General features: G+C 43.2%; 1 protein-coding gene across 4 annotated transcripts in view; it reads right to left on the bottom strand.

Annotated features, from left to right (window-relative positions):
- nAChRalpha4 (nicotinic acetylcholine receptor alpha4) overlaps positions 1 to 27,798 on the bottom strand; it is a 449,450-nt gene that overhangs the window by 225,387 nt on the left and 196,265 nt on the right. The window lies entirely within an intron of this gene.

Below are 27,798 nucleotides of genomic sequence, written 5' to 3'. Positions count from 1 at the left end.
AATTGATCTTCCCTACGCTGGCTGTCTGTGGCCGCTTCCTGTAGAGCATGGTTAACGGCAGCCTGCACGTCCGCCTGTATTTGGTCTGGGTGAAATGGCATATTTATGGCTGTGGATGTGCTAGCGTTTGCACTTTTCGGTGTAGAAGCTCTGGTCGGTCCTTCGGTCTCGGACTCAGAGTCGCTGTCGAACTGTTTGTTACTCCTATATTGCTGGAACGTTCATGTGGAGCTGTGTAAGCTAAATCGCTATAGCGAATTAATGTATGTTCAAGCAGTCTTGCCCATGGATATGGCGAGGGTGCTGCGGGGTCTGAGTCGCCGCTTGGTAACGAAGGAACAAAAAATTGCCACAGTCGAGGGATCGTGGTGGCTAAGCTGCCGCTCTGATGGACAAAAAAGCGAAGCTAACAAAATTGGAATTCAAACGTCGGGGTGTCGAGTTCGAGTGTTGTAGTGGAGTGGGGAGCGATAAAAATACAAACCCAAGATTGTTGCGAAGCTAACACAAAGAATTTCGGTGCAAGCAAAAAAAAAACTACATATAAAGGGTGAATTAAACGCACATAATTTAAATTAGACAGTGACAGTCGCCAAATAAATGCAAAATTTTCCAGCAGCGCCTTTGCGCCTAGTCCAGGATATTTAATAAGTCTGGTTGATATATGGGTAATAATGTTTGGCACTAAGATATTTATTTAAAAAATTTAAATAATGCAAACAACATACAACGATAAACATTTACAATATCACATGTGATAATACCAATTAAATTGTCAAACAATTAACGAGTATGTTAATTAATAAAAATGTTCACACGCAACTTTAATACGGAGCTGCAGAAAATATTCTGGCAGTGTATGTATTTAAATATTTAACAAATGCAGATGCCGGGAAAATATATGTATGAGGGGCTCACTTACATGGTTTCCCAATTTTATATCAATGGGTAATTTACGGTAGGGCGCCTATTAGGTTTTTCCTAAATCAGGCCTCTTAATAGAGGCAACGGAGAGACCTGGAACAGCAGCAGGGTGGTAGACGGCCGGGTGGCTGGCCGATGCTCGTACGTGAATGCGGGGGGGTAGGCCCATCGCAGCGGTCACTATGTTGAAAGCCGGCTGGCCGTTTATGATTCAATGCAGAGCTGTTGTGCTACGCTAATACGTAGGTGGGCGCGGGGGTGTCCCTCGCTGTAACTTCTTCCCAGACGGGCCGGTTGGCCGTCGTTCATCAGTTGTAGAATAAGGAAGATTATGCTGGAAGGAGAACTGTCCTTCTTTTCTTGCTGGCCTAGAGACTCAGTCAAGATTAAATGAATACAAATTTAACGGCAGTTGCCGGAGTCATTTCGTAGAGACCTTCTGTTCTTTATTTCTTGAATGCCAAAAGGGAACTGAATCTTAAAGCTAACATAATTGAGCTTCATAGCGGTCACTCCAATGGGCAGTGCTTGCCGGCTATGCACGAGCTTCCGGCCAGACGCTGTGTCAGCAGTTTGGCCGGAGCGGACTTTTGGGCGATCGGTTAATGCCGTCGCCCGGCTGAGTTAGTTAACTTATACACGCACACGCACGCATATATTGTTTTCAGTATTCTTGCTTTCATTAGAATTCTACTTGGATGCTGGAAACGGGTGTGAGAGAAATCGGTGAAATTTCTTGTTTAAAAATGTATGTTTGCTTAAACATAAACAAATAACAAAACAAGTTTGTAATTTAATATTAGTTATTACAAAGAATTTGTATTTAAGCGAGTCTTATTTCCCCCGTCAGCTACAAATTGCATATAGACACACTCTCGCACAGGTATCTTGTGTTCTCTATTCTTATTATACCCTTGCAGGGGTTACAATGCTTTCATTCAGAAGTTTTTAACGCAGTGAAAGAATCGATTCCGACTCCATAATGTATACATGTTCTTGGTCAGCATCACTAGACGAGTCGAGACAATTCTAAGCAAACTAGTCTCTCAGCTATCTCTCTTTAAGCTATCGGGATGAGACCTTCCTTTTTATTTAAATTGTAAATAGTATATACGTCGGAACGTGCCCGATCCGACAACTATATCCTAAAGCTCCCACAGTAGTAATCAAAAGAATATTTAAAAAAAAATAACAAAATTATAATTTCGGTGTAGTTTGACATGTTAACTTCTTGTCTTGAGAATATCATTCTTTTAACGTTTCAGAACTTTAAATAGTAGTTTGGGAAGACTGACTCTGGGAAAATTTGCATATTACTGGGCCCCGCCCCCTTACTAATTAGCATATTAATGACCCCCGCCTCCTCTTTAATGTATGCGGATTCTGGGACAATTTTTAAAAGGTGTAAATGCCATAAAAATGTCACGATCATATTCATAAAGAGTATACTAAACAGCCCCCACCCCCACACCACCATGTGACAATACTGATCACGTGACCTTTTCCCCCAAGCAATTAATATTCAGCAGGTGTTGCTGTACACGGGAGAAAAGTCGTGCACTTTCCCCACATCCCATTGTGACAATATTGATCATGTATCCTTTCCCTCATTATCAGCAATTAATATTCAGCAGGAGTTGCAGTGCACGTGAAAAAGGTCGCAAATCCAAAACATCTAAGATGGTTGCCTTAGAGGAACATGTCCGATTATGTTTGGGAATAACGTTTCCTATGATTGTAAAACTAATTTAGAAATCAAAAGAACCCCAATAAAATAAGTCTCACAAGTTAATGATTCTTAGATGTGGAATATTTTCAAACAAACATTTTTTCGCCCCAGAACGTTTAACTGGTAAATTGTCTAAGATCTCTCCTTTCCACAAACGGGTCATAAACATGTCATAAAAGGGATTCAGCAAGAGCTACCCGAACTTGCGCACCTGTCAATTACCAGACCGGAAGAAAAGGGACACATGCATAAGTCTAAAGGCGCACGGAAATTGACAAGATCATGGGCCTCACGCCAACGACCTCGCGGCTGACTGCTAGCTCTAATACGTTCCCACAATAGGGGTTGAAATCACGACCGCGCAACAACTGGCAAGTAGCCAACATATCTCAGTCAAGGAAACAATTTTCATTCTCCGTACCTGTAATTTTAACTCGAAATAAAAAGTCAGAAGTTTATTTTGTAGCATAATATTACATTTATTCATTCATTTTGGTATTGCGAACATTTTTATTATATATAGAAATGCTTTGATTCCGGCGATTTGTAAAGTGTTCACCATAATTCGTAGTTTTGAGATCATGTCGACCTCGATTCATGAACATAGTTTTTGTGTTAAGAAGGTATTGATAATGCTGACCAATTATCTGTCCTTTAAATTGTTCAATAAATTGGTCAATTTCCTCATGATATTTAATTTTGTTAATTTTATTTTCTTGTAGGTCCTTACACATCTAGGCTTAACTTTAAAATTTTGTATAACAATTATTTTATTGTTTTGGAGCTACTTTTAAAAAGTGTCAAAACTATGTATGCATTGTTAAGAGCACAAACCGCGCCCTTAAGGTGTGTTTCACAATAGGGAAACCGGTTTCCTTCAAACCTTTTTAATGACGGGCAGCCCGTTTCCTCGATATTAATGAGCTGACGACTCCCAAAAAACTTCTGTAGAAATCGTTTCTTTTCCACACCTTTACAAATTATTTTGTTTCCGCTTGTAATTGTCCTTAGATACTTTGAAGTTTGTGGAAAACTGTTTTCTCCGTCGTTCCAAAAATTAGGTGCTGTGTATTGGCTAACCAAATTGCAGTTTTTCGAGATTTTGTATTTAGCAAAGTAAAATCATGTGGTGGTTCTATTAAAAACTTTTATTCAAGTATGGATCTTGTTCGAACACAATTCCAATTTCCTTTAGAATAAAATTGTTATTATTATCAAAGAAACCTTGAACATCAATCGAAACAGTATCTTTCAACACTTTTCTGATGTTAAACAACTCGTTGTACTAGTCCGTTTAATGGGTTATATTATACTAAACGGTCATGTATAAGGAGACAGTAAGCTTGGGTATTTTCATGACTTGGTGTCTTCAGTTCTATTGAAATTCTCACATCAATAGGACCAGTTTTCACTGATTCGTTTTGATATGAAAGATCAACCACAATAATAGGTGCCTTCAATTTAAATTCCTTTGGGGTCAAAAAAAGTTGTGATTCACGGTAATAGTAACTAGATTGAAATCTTGCATACATTTCATATAGGTATGACTCAGAATCATATGGATATGACTCAGAATTCAAGTGAACTTTCAAGTTTGATAAGTTTTTTGTGATAAGTTCTCCATTTAGTGTAAATCCAATTATGGCAAATCTTGGTTTTTCGCGGTTAGCCGACCATATTACGTTCCAGCTGAGTTGACTTCCATACCCCAATTTGGGGCTAACATATGAATCCCAACTCCGGAATGCGATTGCAAAATCGCTCGGAGTTACATGGGACATTTTCCAGGTTATTCTCGTCATTTCCAACTTCATATAAGAATTGCTGATCAGCATATTATATGTCTCACTAACTAACCGTCTCACCGACTCAACGGCACACTGACCCGCCAATGCAGTCAGTCAGTGTGTCAGCCAACTACGCAAAGCCAACTACACAAACTGCTACCATAATCAAAACTCCCTGACCTACCTACCAACTTTAGAATATAGCTTACTTCACTAATCATTACGCTAATCTTCCGTGTTCCAAATAGTATATAAACATGTACCAAATGAAGAACAAATCAGTTATCAACAAACCTCATAACTCCGCGGTTCTACTTCCTACATCTTGGGATAGCGCTCGTAATACACTATCTCAACAAGCAGCTAACCACGTTAGCTCACCCTCAGCGCAGCTTCAGCATCGCCTGTGGTCCGGCATCGCAGTAACCACCGTTACCATTGCCGCAATTTTGTAAAGAAAGGACCTTAGTTTTTTTAGTGTTTTTTTTCAAATTCATGTAAGTAGCTTTTTTCTGTATTTTTGTTTTAAAATTGTTAATAAAAACGTTCAAGTAAGAATAAATTGAATCGGTATATCAGCCCTTTGTCTGAGAGTACTTGTGAGCGGTCGTAGGCTAGAACCAAGGTCGGTCGAGTTTTTTCTAACAGTTTTTCCGTATATAAAATAAATTTTAAGCTGGTGCAACTGTAAAAAGGAGTTAACTTAAACAAAATTTTTTTATTTGAAAATTTTGAGTACAAGTATTTTCTAAACTATGAACAATTAAGAATTTTTCGTTTCGAAAACGTTCGTTTCCAAATCTATCGGTCTTCGGTCTTAAATAAATTTTTTTAGTTTAAATGTATTCCTACCTGTGTCTTTAGTGTACAAAAGCATGCTTGTAGACTAGAACTTCGAAACCATGAGCTCCAGTCTTATGTAGCAAAAGTTGTTATAAAACGTGGATTCTGTCACATTTAGCATATTATTGGCGCCCGCCCCATATAAATTAGCATTTTAATAGACCCGCCCCATCGCGTTATTGCATTCCAGCTAACTGATTTCAATGGGTTTAGATCATCTTCATCATGTCCATAAAGAGTATTTTTTATTGCCTCCTACCGACACAACCTCATGTAACAAAACTGATCACGTGGCTGTTAGGGCGGTGCGGCTTGATCGATGAAATAGTTTAGGGTTTTTACGCGACGTGGGTAGGTGTTTATTGGATCACTTTGAAATAAGAACTCCTTAAGCCTAACTTAACTTAAGCGCTCCAGAGCAGAGCGGAGACTTAGGGGAGAGATGGAGAGGGAGAGCGGACGGCAGTGCGAGCGCGCGAGATATAGAAATCTGGATAAAACTGCCGCTCGACATTGCCTCCTGAAATTAAACGCCCTTTTGGCGTGAACATTCTTGCGCTGAATAGGAAGAAATGATGTGTGGAACTGAGGCGGATACTGGCCTTGGAGGGTCGGATGGAATCGGCGGAGTAGTAGGGCCGCGGTTTCGATGCAGCAATGTGTGATGCCGATCTAGGCAAGTTAGACAGTTGTGAGCGCTTGTGCAATCCCGGAATTGATGGCTGCTTGCAAAGCAATTGGAGCACAACTGCTTCCTTTGGATCTAGGCTAAGCGATCTTCTACCGTCATCTGTAGGAAGCGTGGACATATACGCATGGGGTGGTTCTTCTTCGAACACAGATCGCAGCCTTTGGGTATCGGAACTAGCCTTGTGTTGAAGGAATTTATTTTTGAAAATTCTGCCACTCGATTTGTGTCTTTGGTCTGGACGTGGTGGAAATTGGCAGATCGGAAGCTATCGACGGCCTCAAGAGTTAGATGGCGCTCCGTCAAATATGAATCAAGCTTAAGCCACGTAGGAATTTCGGCTTTATTTTGGATGGATTGCTCCCATAATGAGAGAGTGAGCTTTGGTAGTTTTGTCGAGCACATATAAACCAGGATAGGGTCCCAATTCTCAATATTAACACCGGAAAATTTTAAGGAAGTTAAGCAACCTTGAAAAGTGCGTTGAAGTTCCTTTAAGGCTGCTCCCGACTCCTGTGCTATGGATTGCACATTGAAAAGTGTTTTCAGGTGACTGTTCACCTGCAATCGCTTATTTTCGAAACGCTCACTTAGGTTAGTCCAGGCTGAGCGAAAGCCATCATTGGTGAGTGGGGATCTTGAAACTATGGAATGAGCTTCGCCACTTGTTTTTGAATTTAAGTGGAATATTTTTTTAACGGGCGTTAGACTCGGATTGTCTATGTATATTGCCGTAAAAAGGTCCCGGAAAGTCGGCCAGCGAAGATAATCGCCAGAGAAAACCTCTGTGTCGATAGGGGGGAGCCGACAGCCATAAGACGTGGAATTTTGGGACGGAGTTACTGGAGCTTGAGGTATTTGGAAGGAGCCTTTTTGGATTTGTTCCATCACATGCACGGCAAATATTTCATAATGGATTTTGTTTCTGCGGCGCTCTCGCCTGCAGCTATAATGCAGTCGGAGCATATGTCGTATGCTGCCTTTACCGTTTGCCACAAGAAATTGAGGTGATCGCGACGGATTTCATAGGCGGATAACGTTGTGGTAGGAGCACCTGGATCGTTCACAGTGGCCTCAAAGTGGATCAGACAGTCAGCTGTGGCCATAAATCGGGTAAAAGTGGATTTTACTGATGTTGCCATGACGTTAAATAATTTAGAATTTTAATTCAGAAGTAAGGAAACGGATTGGAATCAAGTTGGAATTTAGGAACCAATTAAGATTGTAAATATATACGGTCACACTGTCGGATAGGCAGAGTCAATAAATATTTATTATATCGGATGGTCGGACTTATGTAAAGAATTACGGACTTTAATATTGTTCGTACCCAAAGGTACTCAACATGACCACACCCAACAAATCAAGCAGTAGCCAAGTTGGGAACAGTACCAGGCGCTCAGTAGCACCCACTGCATATGAGAATGGCTGATCAGCATATTATATGTCTCACTAACTCACCGTCTCACCGACTCAACGGCACACTGACCGGCCAATGCAGTCAGCACATTTTGCAGTGTCTGCCGAGCTAACCACACAAACTGCTACCATAATCAAAACTCCCTGACCTACCTACCTACTTTAGAATATAGCGCACTTCACTAATCATTACACTAAACTTTCGTCTTCCAAGTAGTATATAAACATGTACCAAATGAAGAATAAATCAGTTATCAACGCATCTCATAACTCCGCGGTTCTACTTCCTACCTCTGGGAATAGGGCTCGTAATACACTATCTCCACTAGCAGCTAACCTACGTTAGCTCTACCTCAGCGCAGTTCAGCATCGCCTGTGGTCCGGCATCGCAGTAACTATCGTTACCATTGCCGCGACGCGATCGTCCTGCCAGCAAAGCGTCCCCTTGCCAGCGACAATTGCTCATTACCCCCTTGTCCCGCGGTGTGACCCGGAAGTGTCTACTTCGGTTAGGCACAAACATTGGTGACCCCGACGTGATCCTTTAACAACAAAGGATCACACTCAAGCAACCCCCTTCCCACTAAAGGACTCACAGCTTTATCCAGCTTCACAGGATACGCTTCTTCTTCCAGCGTCACAGGAACTCAGCTTAATCTAGCTTCACAGGATACGCTTCTTCTTCCAGCGTCACAGGAACTTCAGCTTAATCCAGCTTCACAGGATACGCTACTTCTTCCAGCGTCACAGGAACTCAGCTTAATCCAGCTTCACAGGATACGCTTCTTCTTCCAGCGTCACAGGAACTTCAGCTTAATCCAGCTTCACAGGATACGCTTCTTCTTCCAGCGTCACAGGAACTTCAGCTTAATCCAGCTTCACAGGATACGCTTCTTCTTCCAGCGTCACAGGAACTTCAGCTTCATCCAGCTTCACAGGATTCGCTTTTCTTCCAGCGTCACAGGAACTTCAGCTTCATCCAGCTTCACAGGATTCGCTTCTTCTTCCAGCGTCACAGGAACTTCAGCTTAATCCAGCTTCACAGGATTCGCTTCTTCTTCCAGCGTCACAGGAACTTCAGCTTCATCCAGCTTCACAGGATTCGCTTCTTCTTCCAGAGTCACAGGAACTTCCGCTTCATCCAGCTTCACAGGATACTCAGCTTCATCCAGCTTCACAGGATACTCAGCTTCATCCAGCTTCACAGGATACTCAGCTTCATCCAGCTCCACAAGATTCTTTGTTTCCAAGACACACAATATGTCTACTTCATTCATTGAGGAAACAAGTCACACAAGAATCGATTTACACAATCGATTACTAGACACACAAAACGAGCTGCAAGGGAAAATCCAACAGCTCATTAAGAATTATGGCAAGGATTCTGCCGAACGACGCCACCGAGAGGGCTATTATTCCGGTAAGCTAAATCAGTTAAACGATCTCTGGCAGCAGTTTTGCGACCTAGATGAGGAAGTCCAGCAAGCGGCATTACCCACTGGAAGTGAGTACACTTCACGAGTAGTAGCACTTAAGGAGCTGGTCGAAAAATATCAGAATATCTTTCTGGACAACATGCCGACTGGAAGCGGACTTCCGAAGGCCCCGAGACGAACTTCGGCCAACATCAAGATCACAACAAGAGATCAAGTCAAAGGAGATTCCACAATTGACACGGTGATCCGACAGTTGCAGAGAAGATGCAACGAATTGGAGTCATCAATAACATTAGCCTCGAACGCCCCAACCGCCACCCCAGCCCTACAAAGGCACCTGGATCTCCATTGGGCGTTGCTGAGGCAAGCCCACGACGTATTGGACAGCACACCTGGGGCCGCAGTCCTGGCAGAAGCAGAGCTAGCTCAATTCCACACATTATACGAGGAATACGAAATGAACCTGCTTCGAGAAAACAACTCGCCAATGAGCCTAAACTTGGCACTTCCGCCAATTAGCATTCCGGAGTTCAACGGCGATTATCTAGACTGGCCACGGTTCCATGATCTCTTTGTGGAATTGGTACATAATAAACCATATTCGGCCAGTCAAAAACTACATATTCTACAGAGTTCGCTTCGTGGTGAAGCGAGAAACGTCTTGACAGACACAGCCTTCTCACAGGGTGGCTATGACGACACCTGGTTGCGTTTAAAGGCCAGGTACCAGAACGGAAAAATACTAGTATTCGCCGCCATTGCAAAAATTATTGACCATATGCCTATAGACGGCTCCTCGCGCCAACTAAGGGCCTTACATGACACTATAAAAAACTCAATGAGTACTCTTAAAAACCTCGATATCAGCACAAAATCCTGGGATCCAATCCTGTGTTTTCTTATCAGAAGAAAACTAGACCAGCAGTCTCTAGCTGCTCTAGAAAATTCAGCGGATGCACCAACGGAAATTCCAACGTTATGGAGTGTACTGACGTTTATTGAGCGGCGCGCTTGCATGCTGGAGACGATAAGCGCTCAACCTACAGCAACACTCCGCCTTCAGTCAGTTCACAACGGAGAGAGCTGTAAGATTTGTCACCTAGGACAACATAATCTTAGAGCATGTAGCCGTATCCAGCAAATGGACCCCAAAGCACGGCGCCAAGCCATTATTCAAGTAGGAGCATGCACAAATTGTTTGTCTACAGCTCATAAGGTTGAAAACTGCGGATCACCGACCACTTGTCGAGTCTGCCAGCAACGGCATCATTCACTGTTACACCAAGGACCGACTAGCAATCCAGTGGCCGGCGCAGTAACCATTGCAGGCTACGACAACGTAGGAGGATATACTCTGCTCGCGACCGCCAAGGTCTCATTACAAGGGCCAAACGGTCAATTACAAACATGTCGCGCTGTAATAGATGGTGGATCACAGGTGAATTTTATCTCAAGGAGAATGGCAGATCTGCTGTCTCTTAAGGAAAGGTCACCGATTAAAATATCTGGAATCGGAGGAAAAATATCAACAGCAATTAGATCAACACTAAAGCTCTCATCAGTTACATCAGAGTTTGAAAGACTAATAGAGGTATTTATTATTCCCACAGTCATTACAGACCAACCGTCTGTATCGATTGACACCGATCTTAATATTCCCGGGGGACTGCCATTAGCAGATCCTGACTTTCGGCAACCTGGACCCATTGACCTAACCTTAGGGGCTGAGGTGTATTCTCGTGTAATAACCGGTGAACTTCTTGAACTAGGACCTAATAAACCGCTGGCACAAGGCACTAGGCTTGGTTATGTAATCACAGGTTATCTCAATAAAGAAACCTCATCTGATACGGAAATCAACCCTATTCTGGTAGAAGGCAGAGGTGATTTTGCAGGACCGAACGCTGCTTATGAGCCAACAAAAGATAAAAATCTGATGAATATAGAACCGACTTCTCATCAATTTAATACCTACAAGAAGGCTGACTTTGGTTCAACATTTTCAAACCTAACCAAGAAATATCTTAGTTTTGTTGCAGAATGTCCACATGCCATAGACGTGCCAAATGATCAAGTTCTACGAGAGCACAATGTCAGTCCCCACGGTAATGTCAATTTTATCGCAAAGGGGAGTGTTAAGCAGCATCAAGAAGAGGAGAAGGACCTGAATCACAAACATGAGCCACAGATGAAGGAAAGATCCACCTTGGTCAATGATTTGTTAGGTGCTTCCTATACAATTCGGTCAAGGGCTGACCGACATCACGACTTAATTGAGGGTACCCCTCAATGGGGGGGAGAATGTTCGTACCCAAAGGTACTCAACATGACCACACCCAACAAATCAAGCAGTAGCCAAGTTGGGAACAGTACCAGGCGCTCAGTAGTACCCACTGCATATGAGAATTGCTGATCAGCATATTATATGTCTCTTACACACAATTGGAATTAAAAATATTTTTGAGAAATATTTTGTTTGAATAGTAGCACTGAAATATCTTCTGGAATTGTTTCAAGTGTACAATTGTGGGCAAAGGAAACTGGAATATTGTCGGGCCCAAGTAACGGAATTGAAGTACATATATTAAATGCCGTTGCGTCGGATTAATCACTTGTGGATTTAGACAATATGTCATACAGAAAGTTAGTCGAAATAGGGTTCGAAAAACTGGCGTATGACCTGCAATTATAGTAAGTGGAACTTATCTGGAGTGTTTCAAGCCTGCTGGGACAAAATCAAAGGAAACTCCAGGAGAGGAAAGTCCAAAGATTTTGAAATCCGGCTTCGACTGGACCAAAATGTTAGGGCGGTGCGGCTTGATCGATGAAATAGTTTAAGCCCCAAGATCGAATGGTACGCATAAAAACGCGGGGGGTACTTTAGGGTTTTTACGCGACGTGGGTAGGTGTTTATTGGATCACTTTGAAATAAGAACTCCTTAAGCCTAACTTAACTTAAGCGCTCCAGAGCAGAGCGGAGACTTAGGGGAGAGATGGAGAGGGAGAGCGGACGGCAGTGCGAGCGCGCGAGATATAGAAATCTGGATAAAACTGCCGCTCGACACTGCCTCCTGAAATTAAACGCCCTTTTGGCGTGAACAGTGGTCTTTTTCTTCTTTATGAGAAATTAATATTCCACAGGTTTCGATGTGTAAGCGAGAACGGTCGTACACCTGGCCTCATCCCCTACATCCCCAATCCCCATGTGACAATACTGATCACTTTAACTTTTTTCCCAATTATGAGCAATTAATATTCAACGGGTGTTGCTGTGCACATCCAAAATATCCCAAGATTTTTATCTTAGAAGAACATGCCCGATCGTGTTGGGGAAACTAATGTGAAACTAATTAAGAATTCTAAAATAACTATGGCACTCCTAATGAAACAAATCTCGCAACCTAATATTTCTCAGATGTAGGAAAATTTTTAAAACACATTCTTGTTCCCAAGCCAGAGTCGATTGGAAAGTAGAGACATGCGCACGTTTCTGATGTCATTTCGGGATTACAGAATATGTTCCCCATATTTCGTAGTATTGAGATCTGGAAGTATATAAATGTGTGATGTGTGATGTGAGCTACACAATTGACAATATATAACACATCTCCTCCTTCAATTAAGAACAGTTCGCATATTTGGCTTTTCTGAAATCCTTGACTTTGAAACGATTCACTTTTTGGGGAACACGACTGCTTGGGCGCTCAGGTATGCCGAATGACTGTCGTGCTGGTTGTGCTTGCGTCGGTTGCTGGGTAGATAATAAGGAGCTCTGGGGCGGCTCAGGTTCTGGATCACGTTGCTGAACAGTAGGTGGAGTTGACTGGAAGATGATTGTGGGCTTGACAAAGTCATTTGTTGTGCAAACGATGAGTGCCCTCATTTCATTTCATTTATTTATTTATATCCTAACGCTACAAGTAGAAACTTATATTTATTACGTTAGTCACATCGGGTTGAGTAAAGAATTTTTAAATAGGCTTGGTTATGTAATCACAGGTTATCTCAATAAAGAAACCTCATCTGATACGGAAATCAACCCTATTCTGGTAGAAGGCAGAGGTGATTTTGCAGGACCGAACGCTGCTTATGAGCCAACAAAAGATAAAAATCTGATGAATATAGAACCGACTTCTCATCAATTTAATACCTACAAGAAGGCTGACTTTGGTTCAACATTTTCAAACCTAACCAAGAAATATCTTAGTTTTGTTGCAGAATGTCCACATGCCATAGACGTGCCAAATGATCAAGTTCTACGAGAGCACAATGTCAGTCCCCACGGTAATGTCAATTTTATCGCAAAGGGGAGTGTTAAGCAGCATCAAGAAGAGGAGAAGGACCTGAATCACAAACATGAGCCACAGATGAAGGAAAGATCCACCTTGGTCAATGATTTGTTAGGTGCTTCCTATACAATTCGGTCAAGGGCTGACCGACATCACGACTTAATTGAGGGTACCCCTCAATGGGGGGGAGAATGTTCGTACCCAAAGGTACTCAACATGACCACACCCAACAAATCAAGCAGTAGCCAAGTTGGGAACAGTACCAGGCGCTGAGTAGTACCCACTGCATATGAGAATTGCTGATCAGCATATTATATGTCTCACTAACTCACCGTCTCACCGACTCAACGGCACACTGACCGGTCAATGCAGTCAGCACATTTTGCAGTGTCTGCCGAGCTAACCACACAAACTGCTACCATAATCAAAACTCCCTGACCTACCTACCTACTTTAGAATATAGCGCACTTCACTAATCATTACACTAAACTTTCGTCTTCCAAGTAGTATATAAACATGTACCAAATGAAGAATAAATCAGTTATCAATGCATCTCATAACTCCGCGGTTCTACTTCCTACCTCTGGGAATAGGGCTCGTAATACACTATCTCCACTAGCAGCTAACCTACGTTAGCTCAACCTCAGCGCAGTTCAGCATCGCCTGTGGTCCGGCATCGCAATAACTATCGTTACCATTGCCGCGACGCGATCGTCCTGCCAGCAAAGCGTCCCCGTGCCAGCGACAAGTGCTCATTACCCCCTTGTCCCGCGGTGTGACCCGGAAGTGTCTACTTCGGCTAGGCACAATCAAATATTGTATGTTTGGAAGGAACATTTATTGTGAGCTCTTGACCCACTGTGCACTGTGCAATAGCAGAATAACGTTGCGGGAATGGGAAAGACTTCGCTTATGTTTGTATGTCGGTGCGTTTGTTTGTCACCTGAACAACTTAATTGCAAACGATTTGCTGGAGTAAACTTGTGGAATTTGTAACTTTGTTCTTAATATTGGAAATAGTTTAGCCGTATTTGTAGGTCGAGAAAAGTAGTTGGAGTGGACTGTATTAGAAAGAGTAGTTAGAGTGGACTGTATTAGAATGTTTATGTAAATATACACACGCAGCTGGAACACAGTAAAAAACAAGGAAGAACGCTATAGTCGAGTACCTTGACTATCAGATACCCGTTACTCAAAGGGAAATGGAGATATGCAAGCAGCAAAGCGAAATTAAAATGCGCCACCTACCGGCGGTAGACAGATTTAAGCGTTATGGGCGTTAGAGTGGGCGTGGCAAATTTATTTTTGGATCAATCGATAGGTATTGACGACACCAATACATTTCAGTTAAAATTTTTTATCTAGCATCCAAATTGTGGGCGTCACAGGTTTTCGCGGTTTGTGGGCGTTTAAGTGGGCGTGGCAAAATTTTTTTTAGGTCAATCGATAGGTATTGATGAGAACAATACATTTCAGTTAAAGTTTTCTATCTAGCATCAAAACTGTAGGAGTTTCAGTTTTGGGCGGTTTGTGGGCGTTAGAGTGGGCGTGACAGTCTACTGAAACAAACTTGCGCTGCGTAAGAAGCTCAGGAATCTGTACGCCAAATCTCAATAGCCTAACTCTCATAGTTTCCGAGATCTCAGCGTTCATCCGGACAGACAGACGGACAGACGGTCAGACGGACAGACGGACAGACGGACAGACGGACATGGCTAGATCGACTCGGATAGTGATCCTGATCAAGAATATATATACTTTATGGGGTCGGAAACGCTTCCTTCTGCCTGTTACATACTTTCCAACGAATCTAGTATACCCTTTTACTCTACGAGTAACGGGTATAATAAAGAGTGCAAATCTTAAGGACAATCTTTATGATCGGGAATTTTTTACTGTGGCTGAGTTATATTTTACACACAATTGGAATTAAAAATATTTTTGAGAAATATTTTGTTTGAATAGTAGCACTGAAATATCTTCTGGAATTGTTTCAAGTGTACAATTGTGGGCAAAGGAAACTGGAATATTGTCGGGCCCAAGTAACGGAATTGAAGTACATATATGCCGTTGCGTCGGATTAATCACTTGTGGATTTAGACAATATGTCATACAGAAAGTTAGTCGAAATAGGGTTCGAAAAACTGGCGTATGACCTGCAATTATAGTAAGTGGAACTTATCTGGAGTGTTTCAAGCCTGCTGGGACAAAATCAAAGGAAACTCCAGGAGAGGAAAGTCCAAAGATTTTGAAATCCGGCTTCGACTGGACCAAAATGTTAGGGCGGTGCGGCTTGATCGATGAAATAGTTTAAGCCCCAAGATCGAATGGTACGCATAAAAACGCGGGGGGTACTTTAGGGTTTTTACGCGACGTGGGTAGGTGTTTATTGGATCACTTTGAAATAAGAACTCCTTAAGCCTAACTTAACTTAAGCGCTCCAGAGCAGAGCGGAGACTTAGGGGAGAGATGGAGAGGGAGAGCGGACGGCAGTGCGAGCGCGCGAGATATAGAAATCTGGATAAAACTGCCGCTCGACACTGCCTCCTGAAATTAAACGCCCTTTTGGCGTGAACAGTGGTCTTTTTCTTCTTTATGAGAAATTAATATTCCACAGGTTTCGATGTGTAAGCGAGAACGGTCGTACACCTGGCCTCATCCCCTACATCCCCAATCCCCATGTGACAATACTGATCACTTTAACTTTTTTCCCAATTATGAGCAATTAATATTCAACGGGTGTTGCTGTGCACATCCAAAATATCCCAAGATTTTTATCTTAGAAGAACATGTCCGATCGTGTTGGGGAAACTAATGTGAAACTAATTAAGAATTCTAAAATAACTATGGCACTCCTAATGAAACAAATCTCGCAACCTAATATTTCTCAGATGTAGGAAAATTTTTAAAACACATTCTTGTTCCCAAGCCAGAGTCGATTGGAAAGTAGAGACATGCGCACGTTTCTGATGTCATTTCGGGATTACAGAATATGTTCCCCATATTTCGTAGTATTGAGATCTGGAAGTATATAAATGTGTGATGTGTGATGTGAGCTACACAATTGACAATATATAACACATCTCCTCCTTCAATTAAGAACAGTTCGCATATTTGGCTTTTCTGAAATCCTTGACTTTGAAACGATTCACTTTTTGGGGAACACGACTGCTTGGGCGCTCAGGTATGCCGAATGACTGTCGTGCTGGTTGTGCTTGCGTCGGTTGCTGGGTAGATAATAAGGAGCTCTGGGGCGGCTCAGGTTCTGGATCACGTTGCTGAACAGTAGGTGGAGTTGACTGGAAGATGATTGTGGGCTTGACAAAGTCATTTGTTGTGCAAACGATGAGTGCCCTCATTTCATTTCATTTATTTATTTATATCCTAACGCTACAAGTAGAAACTTATATTTATTACGTTAGTCACATCGGGTTGAGTAAAGAATTTTTAAATAAAGTAAATAATTTAAAGGTACTACTTAATAACTAACAAAGTTTTGTTTACCATTTGAGTATACTTATAAGTATAAGTTTAAGTTTGCAACTATCTTTAAGCATGCATAAATTCTTTAATTTAAGAGATAAACTGAAACGCGCTTCTGATGGTTGTAAGAGCATGAGGTAGATTGTTCCATAGGCGAATAGCATTAATAAAGAATTGCCTTTTTGAGTATACGGTTTTATATCTTGGGATAATAAAGATTTGTGCTCTTTGCGATTGAGCTGAAAGAAGTTTTTGAAACAAGTAAGACGGTTCACGGGTGCACACAATCTTTTAAAAATAAATTAATGTCTTAAGATCAATTTACTGACTAAGGCTAAGCTCACTAATACTAGTGTCTAGGTGGGAAGTGTGGTCAGTGCGACGAAGATTAAACACGTAACAGTCGATTGACAACAACAGTTAAGCTAAGCAACAGTTCATTTGAGACTGAGAAGTAGAAAGCTGTCTCAAAAACCCATATAGTCGGCCAGCTGCTTTGGAACTGTGTTTGCTTCACGTTAACGTGTTATTAAAGGTGATACCCAGATTCTTCCTATTTGATTGGGCTATTGCCAATTATTAAATTCGGGTGTTGCGTAGTGTCGAAGGGTTTTTTAAATAACTACACACTTTGGGATTGGACATAGTCCGTTTTCAATGACCCAGTTATTAATTTTGAAAAGCTGGGAATTAAACATACTTATACAATTATTAACTTGACATAGAGGCTTACTGTAGTATGCACATATATTGAATATCTACTTTACCAAGAGTACTTGAAGCAAACACACTGAAACACTTTGTTGCAGTGTTTACATAAACAAAGGCCCGGTTAAAAATTTAAGTGGCCGAAACATGAGTCGATCGGCGCGCTCACAGAAGGTGCCAGTGTCAGCATTCTGTTACACACGCCGGCCGCTCAACCGAACTCAAGTACATGCATATACCCTCGCGCTCCGGCTAAAGAGAGCATAATTAAATACACAAGATATATATAAGTGTTCACATGTAACCCAAGACAACAACAAAAATCAATTCAAGGATTATAAACATTAGTAGTTGCGGCAAACAGCCTACGTGTACGAGGGGCCGCCAATTGTACCAACGCTGAAATCAATCAGCAAACATTCAAACAAATATAGAGGACGTCTTTCTCCCAATAATCAACAAGTGTGAGAGGCAATCCGACCCTTACGCCAACGCGGGAAACTGGCAAGGATATTCAAAAATCAAAAGTCTGAGTGAGTAGAGTGCGAGTAATAGGCAAACGCGGAGACCAGATAAATAAGATCGCTAACAGAATAGCTCACATTAAGTGGCAACAGCAGAAAAATTAACTGCTGAGCTCGATTTTATAAAAGAATGCCTCCAGCAACGAAAGCCAAATACCGCAACTCACTCAGCTAATATAAAAGTTATAAACGAAACAGTAACTAATAAACCACCATCTCCAAAGCCTTTGCCGAAGAAACCTGACGTCTGCCCGAACGACTGCCCTGGACCACTAGAAGCTGCAGCATGCAAATACACATGCATAAAGAAGACCAGTGCGAAGACCGGCACCGGCCAGGCCTGAACCAATAGGCCACGGACATCAGTAGCAGCCAACAGCGCGAGGGACTCCCCGTCCCTTTCGCCTACGAAGGGATGTCAGATGTCTTCCGCGTCAGCTGGTCGTCGCCGGTTTGGCCACGCTGACCCAAACCGGCGACGACCAGCTGACGCGGAAGACATCTGATGCAGCAATTAAAATAATTCCAATATACATATATTTGATAAGACTCCAACTTCCCATTGCATATGCATCAAGAGCTTTCACTAAGGGAGAAAGTAATAAGTGTACAAATCACTTTACAATCAAAACAGATCCCAGACCATTAATATATCTATTTTCAATGATAAATCCGAGTTCAAAACTGACACGTATGAGGATAGAGTTTAAACATGGTAGGAAAATTACTGCAAAATATGATGTAAGCGATTTAAATGCCAATGGAATCCTAGACTAAGGTCATTTTTTCCAAAGGCTTGAAATGCAAGCCGGTATAAACAAAATCAGCCAACTCAAAATGGCACCGTAGGAAAATATCTTTGAACATATATTTTAAACAAATGGGCAAGAAGATATTGAATACCTTAAGAGTAGCGCTACTCAACCCGGTGACCCTTATAGAAAAACAAGACGAGAATGAAGCAATACTGTCTAAATTCCATGATGATCCAATACAAGGAGGTCATACTGGCATTACAAAAACCTTGGCCAAGGTCAAAAGACAATTTTTTTGGAACGGTATGACTGGCGATATTACTGAATACATACGAAAATGTCAGAAATGCCAAAAAGCTAAAATAACTAAGCAGAATAAGACTCCATTGATAATAACTGATACGCCTATAAACGCTTTCGACCGAATGATAGTGGACACTATTGGTCCACTACCAAAATCAGAAAATGGCAATGAGTATGCAGTCAGTCTAATATGTGACCTGACTAAATATTTAGTTGCCATACCAGTTCCAAATAAAAACGCGAACACTGTCGCTTAAGCGATTTTTGAATCATTTATTCTGAAGTACGGTCCAATGAAGACGTTCATTACGGACATGGGTACAGAATATAAGAATTCAATTATAAATGACTTGTGCGAATACCTAAAAATTGAAAATATAACATCTACGGCACACCACCACCAGACAGTAGGAACAATAGAACGAAGTCATAGAATTTTCAATTAATACATACGCTCATATATATCGGTTGATACAACTGATTCAATATTTCGTTTTTTGTTTCAACACGACCCCTTCAATGGCACATAACTATTGTCCATACGAGCTAGTATTTGGTAAAACAAATAATTTACCAAAACAAATTAATAGTATAGAAATTATAGAACCCATATATAATATAGATGACTATGCTAGGGAAAGTAAATATAGATTAGAAGAAGCATACAAAAGAGCTAGAATAATGAAAGAAAAAAATAAGAATAATAATAAGATACTATATGATCAGAAAATAAACAACATAGGTATATCAGTAGGTGATTAAGTCCTTTTAAGAAATGAAACAGGTCATAAGTTAGATTATCAATATACCGGTCCGTATAAAGTAAAGGAAATAGGAGAGAGAAATAACATTATAATAACGAATAATAAGAACAAAAAACAAACAGTTCATAAGGATAGATTAAAACATTTATTTCATAATTGCATTAAGCATGGCCATGCTTAGAAATACTTCTTCTTTAAATACGAATATTATTCCCAATTCCATTCTCGTTGTAACTAAAAAAAAGAAAAAACAATTAAAAAAAAAAAATTATTCTTTTAAGTATACTATACTAATTAAATAACTTCATAATATTACGTTATTTTTCAAAAGGAGGGAAATGTAGTATGCACATATATTGAATATCTACTGTACCAAGAGTACTGGAAGCAAACACACTGTAACACTTTGTGGCAGTGTTTACATAAGCAAAGGTCCGGTAAAAAACCTAAGTGGCCGAAACATGAGTCGATCGGCGCGCTCACAGAAAGTGCAAGTGTCAGCATTCTGTAACACACGCCGGTCCCTCAACCGAACTCAAGTACATGCATATACCCTCGCGCTCCAGCTAAAGAGATCATAATTAAATACACATGATAAATTTAAGATATACATAGCCGTCTCTCTGCCGTCCAACTGTGGGCAGCGAAGCTACGAGACTTAAGCTGACTTAGAACCTAAGGAAAAATGTAAAATCAGAAACAACTGAACGTTGGTAGTGGCACCTTTGCTGCTCCAAACTTAAATAAAAGATTACTAAAACAAATACAAAGAGGTTTCACTCTACATTACTAACATAGAACTGCACATCATCAGCGTATAAATGGACATCACCAGGGGACAGAACATTAGGTAAATCATTAATATTAACATAGATGGCCCTAACACAGATCCTTGGGGAACACCTCTAGTCACCGAAACAAAGCGGGAAGTCCACGACCCAGACACGACTGCTTATTGTCTAACTGTTAGATACGACCTCAAGAGCATGATTGCAGAGTCCGCAAAATTGAAGGGGTTCTTTAGCTTGGTGCATAGAATACTATGGTTGACGGTGTCGAAGGCCTTGTGTGATCAAGTAGAGTCAAAAACGTTATCCAATTTTTATCTAGAATTGATCGAACGTCCTCAACTACAACAGTAATGGCACTGATAATACTCCTATTTTTTCTGAAATCAGATTGCTACTCACTAACCATGGAATTGATATCCATTAGGCGTTGTAACTGTGCCGCCAGTATATTTTCAAAAATTATTGACAAGAAAGGAAGTAGGAATATGGGTCTGAATTCGGTTTGACTTTTCGGTATAGGGGCAATTTTCCCGTACTTCCATGCGGATGGAAAAGTGGATGTGGTAATTGCTGTGTTCATATTGTGTGTAATATGGCTAAGAAGTAAAGCTAACAACAATTTAATAAATTTTGGGCTGATGCCATCAGGCCTTCAGCGTTTGACATCACCTTAAGTAAACATTCAAGAGCATCACATCGTCTAACAAATATATAAAAAAGTCTATTATCACAGTTTGGTAAGGCATTCAGAAACTTGTTACATGTAGCTTCAGGTACATCGAATTGCACAAGCTTCCTGTTCAGATCGTTGGCGTCCACTTGGTGTTGGGTCAGCTGCTTACTTCTACCAGTTCCAATATTTTTAGGTTCAAGCCATGTTTTTTAATGGATAAATTTTGAAATTTGGACCCATAAAATTCACACGTTGAAGATCTGATGATCTGCCGAGCATTATCACGCGCTCGAGTGTATTGCATTCTAAAACAAGGAAGAACGCTATAGTCGATTACCTCGACTACCAGATACCCGTTACTCAGCTAAAGGGACCATAGGAAAATGGAGATATGCAAGCAGCAAAGCAAGATTGAAACGCGCCACCTACCCGCTATCTCAATATATGGTTATGTGGGCGGTATATAGATTAAAGCGTAATGGATGGTAGAGTGGGCGTGCCATATTCGCGTAACAAACTTGCGCTGCGTACAACGCTACGGAATCTAAATCTGAGATCCCAATTCTCTATCTTTGATAGTGTCCGAGATTTCCGCGTTAATATTTACGATTTTTTAAAGTTTGTGGGCGTTAAAAAGGGCGTGGCAAACTTTTTTTGGGTCAATCGATAGGTACTGATAAGAAAAATTCATTTCAGTTAAAATGTTTACTCTAGCATCAAAACTGTATGAGCCACAGTTTTGGGCGGTTTGTGGGCTATAGAGTGAGCGTGGCACGCTGCTTTCGCTGCGTAAGAAGCTCAGAAATCTGCATGCCAAAACCCCATTGGCTAAGCTTTTATAGTTTCCGAGATCTCAGCGTTCATCCGGACGGACAAGTAGTTATGCATAACGTCAGAATCCTTGCTATTAGTGCTCGGTAAGCTAAAAAGTATGCGATTGCAGTTACGAGGAAATCATTTTAATTTATTTTTAGCAAGAAAATAGCAAGGAAACTGACGTTATGCATAACAACTTGCACAAAATTCTTTGGTTCCCTAACACTGAAAATGTAAAATAATATTTAACGACCGCTGCTCCCGAATACTGAACTTGTGGATCGACCTCACCATTGGAGGCTCAATCCCTAGTTCTGTGAGAGATTCTGTTATAGCAGTGAAAAGCATGTTATTGAAGGCTCGCTCTATGTCAAGGAAGGCGATCAGTGTGTATTCCTTGACCTTTTTGTAAGAGGCTAGTTCATGATTGTAGTTTTGTCAGTTAGTGTCCTCATTTCCCGGCTTTGCTCTGTTAAACAGGCATCTGCAGTTGGTTCTGAGGGTTGATAGTTGTTGGGTTCACCAAGGTGGTTTTTTCCTTCCCCTTGGGTTTTTCTTTTCAAAGGCCAAGTAAGCCGATAGTACCCTTTTAGAGCCATTTTGCAGCTCCAGGCTTACTGCGGTTTTACCTCCGTTGCTGTAATTGCGAAGCAGAAATATTTGGGTAATATGCAGGTTCGAATTTAACCTTCTTTGGGGTCAAGCATAAGCTTGTATTCCTATGTTCCTAGTCCAGTAACCTTGCCTCCTACTACCTAAGGTTCCTGTACTAGGACTAGGTCAACTCCGCGTTCGGTCAGGCGAAACAAAAGTGCAGCAGACGCTGATTTACTGTGGTGTAGGTTGATTTGTAGAAGTCTTATTGACATCTACAGCTGCAACCTCCACCACAGTGACGTCGGCCTCCTCTGTGTCGCTGAGGTCCACGTCCGCGATAGCCGGACTAAGCGCTCGCACTTCTCTGCTCAGCGACGAAGCGGTAGAGTAGCCGTCCTGCGGCCCACCAGGTCCCTCCAATTCCTCAGCAAGCATCTGCTCGGCTGGGTTGCCGGCAGAGCTGCCAGCGACGTTGGAGTCGCCCTTGTACACCTTAACGTGGATCGCACTAAACCCGAAGTTCAGCACTCCTCGAGCAGTCTCGATTGTAGCAACTGACTCCTTGTTTAGGACCAACACCGCCTGGTTGACATACCCTTCATGCTCCACCTTGACGACTTCCCAGTCCTTCGTGGGGAGGTGCGGGTTGCATTCCTGCAACATGTAGAGGTTGTCCTCCGGCGACTTGAGCACTGCTGGGAGCCAAATCCGAGCTCGGGGCCTACTGGGGACATCACACCAGTCTAGTTTGCCTCTTCGTAGACCTCACCGAGCTTGGTCGTCGCCTGTTTGTATAAGTCATCCGACTGCTGACCATCGCAGGCCACCACCTTGACGCAGCCGTGGACGCAGCCCGCGTCTATGCAGCAGGGCGGTGTACCTGGATTCTCCCGCATCATGCGTAGGCATATAAGGAAGAGCTGGCACTCCACTGCCTTCCACTTGTTCCTGGGTATCCTGCGATACGGATTGCCCGTGTCTATGAGGCCGAGTAAGACTCGGTCCTTGGTGATCTCGGCGAAAGAGACCGATGGCTGCACCTTGGATCTTTTCGCCGATGGCCCGGGTAGATCGAGGGATCGCTGCCTTTTCGCCTGAGCTCCATCTTGGGTGGGCTTATCCTGCCCGTAATTTGGAAGCACCTTCCTTGCCCGTTCCACCTTCTTTAGCCATTCAGGCGAAGGTGTGGCAATATTGCTCCTGGTATGAGAGCGCAGAGTGTGGGCAGCAGTCCGCCTTTCTGCGTATGTAAATTTATTGGCTCCAGCGGATGGCCCGAGCGCCTTGGCTGTGCATACCGCTGTTTTAGGCGGATGAAGCGACCCGTCATCCCCAGTTTGGGATGCGGCCCTTTAGGGACCGTGCTGTTGCGGATGTTGGAACCAGTGTTCAGCTTATTCGTGGGTTTTTTGAGAGTTCCCGTCTCTGTATTTTGTTTTTGTGTAATAATAGGTCCCACGAGTTGTGGAGAAGGGGAAAGGTCCGCCCGGGCAGAGATCCGCGATGCCCGCGTAAGGCGATAGTTAGAGCAGGGGGTCGCGATAGTTAGAACAGGAGTCGCCATGTCCCTGAGCACACCGTTTGAGACTGGGCTAGTTTTTGATCCGGGCCCCAGCCGGGCCGACTCTTGGCACGTTCCGTATTACAGCGTAGTTCGGCCTAAAATGGATGTTGTTTTGGGGAGGGATATGAGTAGGTAGTGTGTTGGGTATAGGCTTGTGTAAAGTAACTATTTAGATGCGATTGAACAATTCGCTTCGTCGGTATTGCTTCGTTGCAGGATACCCGCTGGCTGTCCGGGACTGTTTACTTACTAGAGTTTCTGCCCACCATTCAGTAATGGGCTTACCCAGAGAGGTCGTCCGCTCGGTTGCCCCAGCTGGGCGACTTTGGAACCATCTCACAAGTTCCTCAGCCGAGTATCTCCGTGCTTTTTATTTTATTTCAAGATGCTCTTAACCCATTTGGGTGATATTTGTATATTTAAGAATACAACTTAGTGTCACCTTTTAATTTTTCCGAATAAATTAATTGGCTACAGTTCTGATATAAATTTTCTATAATGTTTTCAATCTGCCCGCTTCAGCAAAGTATTTAAGCTTCCCGCACACAAAAGTATATTCTATTGCAGCGTTACCGGGGCACTTTACCCCACCAGACCCAACACCTCCAATTTTCAAATTTCCCCTTACACTTTCAGAGCTTTTTCTCCAGAACTGACGGAAATTTTGACAAAAACAGATGTAAACTGTTACCTTTAAAACTACCTGTTAAGTTTGCGTAACGCTAGCAGCTTAATAATAATTTATGTTGATTTTATAACATTTAGTACCTGACTCAACTCGGCTGAGGAACTTGTGAGATGGTTCCAAAGTCGCCTAGCTGGGGCAACCGAGCGGGTCGCACGTTGCGGATAGCGGACGACCTCTCTCGAGGTCAACTGTGAATAAGCTGGTGGGATAAGTCAAACACGGTACCGTGGACGGAAACCCCAGTAAATAAACAGTCCCGGACAGCCAGCGGGAATTTTGCAACGAAGCAATACCGACGATGCGAGTTGTTCAGCCGCATCTAAATAGTTGCTTTACACAAACCCACTCCCAACACAACACCTACCCAACTCCCCTCCCAAACAACATCTCACTCCGGGCCGGACTACGGTGTAATACGGACCGTGCCAAGAGTCAGCCTGGCTGGGGGCCCGGATCAAAAATAGCCCAGTCTCAAACGGTGTGCTTAGGGACATGACGACCCCCTGTTCTAACTATCGCCTTACCCGGGCATCGCGGATCTCTGCCCGGCGGACTTTTCCCCTTCTCCGCAACTCGTGGGACCTAATTATGGATCAAAAAACAGAAGAAAAAAAGACAAACAAGGAAGAACGCTATAGTCGAGTACCTCGACTATCAGATACCCGTTACTCAGCTAAATTGAGATATGCAAGCAGCAAAGCGAGATTAAAATGCGCCACCTACCGGCGGTATACAGATTTAAGCGTTATGGGCGTTAGAGTGGGCGTGGCAAATTTTTTTTTGGACCAATCGATAGGTATTGATGAGAACAATACATTTCAGTTAAAATTTTTATTCTAGCATCAAAACTGTAGGAGCCACAGTTTTGGGCGGTTTGTGGGCGTTAGAGTGGGCGTGGCACTGTGCTGAAACAAACTTGCGCTGCGTAAGAAGCTCAGGAATCTGCACGCCAAATCTCAATAGCCTAGCTCCCATAGTTTCCGAGATCTCAGCGTTCATCCGGACAGACGGACAGACGGACATGGCTAGATCGACTCGGCTAGTGATCCTGATCAAGAATATATATACTTTGTGGGGTCGGAAACGCTTCCTTCTGCCTGTTACATACTTTCCGACGAATCTAGTATACCCTTTTACTCTACGAGTAACGGGTATAAAAACATAGAGACGGGTACTCTTAAAAAACACATGGATAAGACGAACACTGGTTCCACCTTCCATACCAGCACGGCCCAGAAAGGGCCGCATCCCAAACTGGGGATGATGGGTGGCAGAAAGCCAACCGCAAACGCCTCCGCGACGTGCGCAACTGCGCCGAAAGCAACGGTAGGCACTGCCAAGGCGGTCGGGCCACCCGCTGGTGCAAAATATACATACGCAGAAAGGCGGACTGCCGCCCAGACTCTGCGTTCACACACCAGGAGCACCGTTGCCACGCCTTCGCCTGAATGGCTAAAGAAGGTAGAGTGGGCAAGGAAGGTGCTCCCAAACTACGGGCAGGAAAAGCCCACTCAAGAGGCGACTCAGGCGAAAAGGCAGCGATCCCTCGAACTACCCGGGCCATCGGCGAAGAGATCAAAGATCCAGCCATCGGTCTCTTTCGCCGAAATCACGAAGAATCGTGTACTACTCGGCCTGATTGACAGGGGAAATCCGGAGAGCAGGATCCCCAGAAACAAGTGGAAGGTAGTGGAGTCCCACCTTTCCCTCATTTGGCTGCGCATGGTACGAGAGAAGCCAGGCACCTCGCCCTGTTGCATGGACGCGGGCTGGTACCAGGGCAGCGTCAAGGTGGTAGCATGCGACAGTCAGCGGTCGGCTGATATGTACAAAGAGGCGACAAGCAAGCTCGGCGAGGTTTACTAAGGGGCGAACATCGTTGCGCTTGACTAGTGCGATGTCCCCAGTAGACCCCGAGCCAGGATCTGGATTCCAGCAGCGATCAAGACGCCGGAGGACATCCTCTTCATGTTGCAACAATGCAACCCGCACCTCCCCACGAAGGACTGGAAAGTCGTCAAGGTGGAGGAGCATGAAGGGGACGTCAACCAGGCGGTTTTGGTCCTGAACAAGGAGTCAGTAGCTCCGATCGAGACTGCTCGTGGAGTGCTGAACTTGGGGTTCAGTGCGATACACATCAAAGTGTATAAGGGCGACTCCAACGCCGCTCGCAGCTCTGCCGGCAACCCAGCCGAGCAGAGGAGTTGGAGGCACCTGGTGGGCCGGAGGACGGCTACTCTACCGATTCGTCGCTGAGCAGAGAGATGCGTGCGCTCGGACCGGCAATCGAGGACGTGGACCTCAGCGACACAGAGGAGGCCGACGTCACTGTGGTGGAGGTTGAAGCTGTAGATGTCACTAAGACTTCTACAAATAAACCTTCACCACAGTAAAGCAGCGTCTGCTGCACTTCTGCTTCGCCTGACAGAAGGCGGAGCCGACCTAGTCCTCGTTGCTGGACTAGGAACAAAGGAATACAAGCTTATGCTTGACCCCAAAGAAGGTAAAATTCGAACCTGCATATTAGCCAAAAGGCATCTTAGTATATTTCTACTTCGCAATTACAGCAACGGAGATAACACCGCAGTAAGCCTGGAGCTGCAGAGTGGCTCTATAAGGGTTCTATCTTCCTATTTGGCCTTTGAGAAGGAAAACCCCCCAGATGCGCTGGTCAGAGGACTAGCAAAGGAATGCGAAAAGCTCAAGTACGGATTGGTAATAGGCTGTGACGCCAACGCCCATCACACCCAGTGGGGTTGCCCAAACAACAACGACAGAGGTGAGTCTCTTTTTGATTTTATTCTAAATTCGAACTTATTCTTATGCTATTCTTATGCTATAACTAAAGCTTGCCAAACGATCATAGATCAAACTTTGGTATCAGATTCACTCGTAGGCGCAGTCAAAAACTGGGCAGTCTCTGACGAGCACTCCTTCTCGGACCATAGATTCATAGAAACCGTATTGTCCCTTGATTCGCCCTTGCCGGTCAGCTTCGCCAACCCCAGACGAGCAGA

Source organism: Drosophila suzukii, chromosome 3 (genome assembly GCF_043229965.1).
Source record: "Drosophila suzukii chromosome 3, CBGP_Dsuzu_IsoJpt1.0, whole genome shotgun sequence".
NCBI lineage: Eukaryota > Metazoa > Arthropoda > Insecta > Diptera > Drosophilidae > Drosophila > Drosophila suzukii.
Note: the sequence above shows the minus strand (reverse complement) of the source record. Positions and strands in the feature narration are given on the sequence as shown.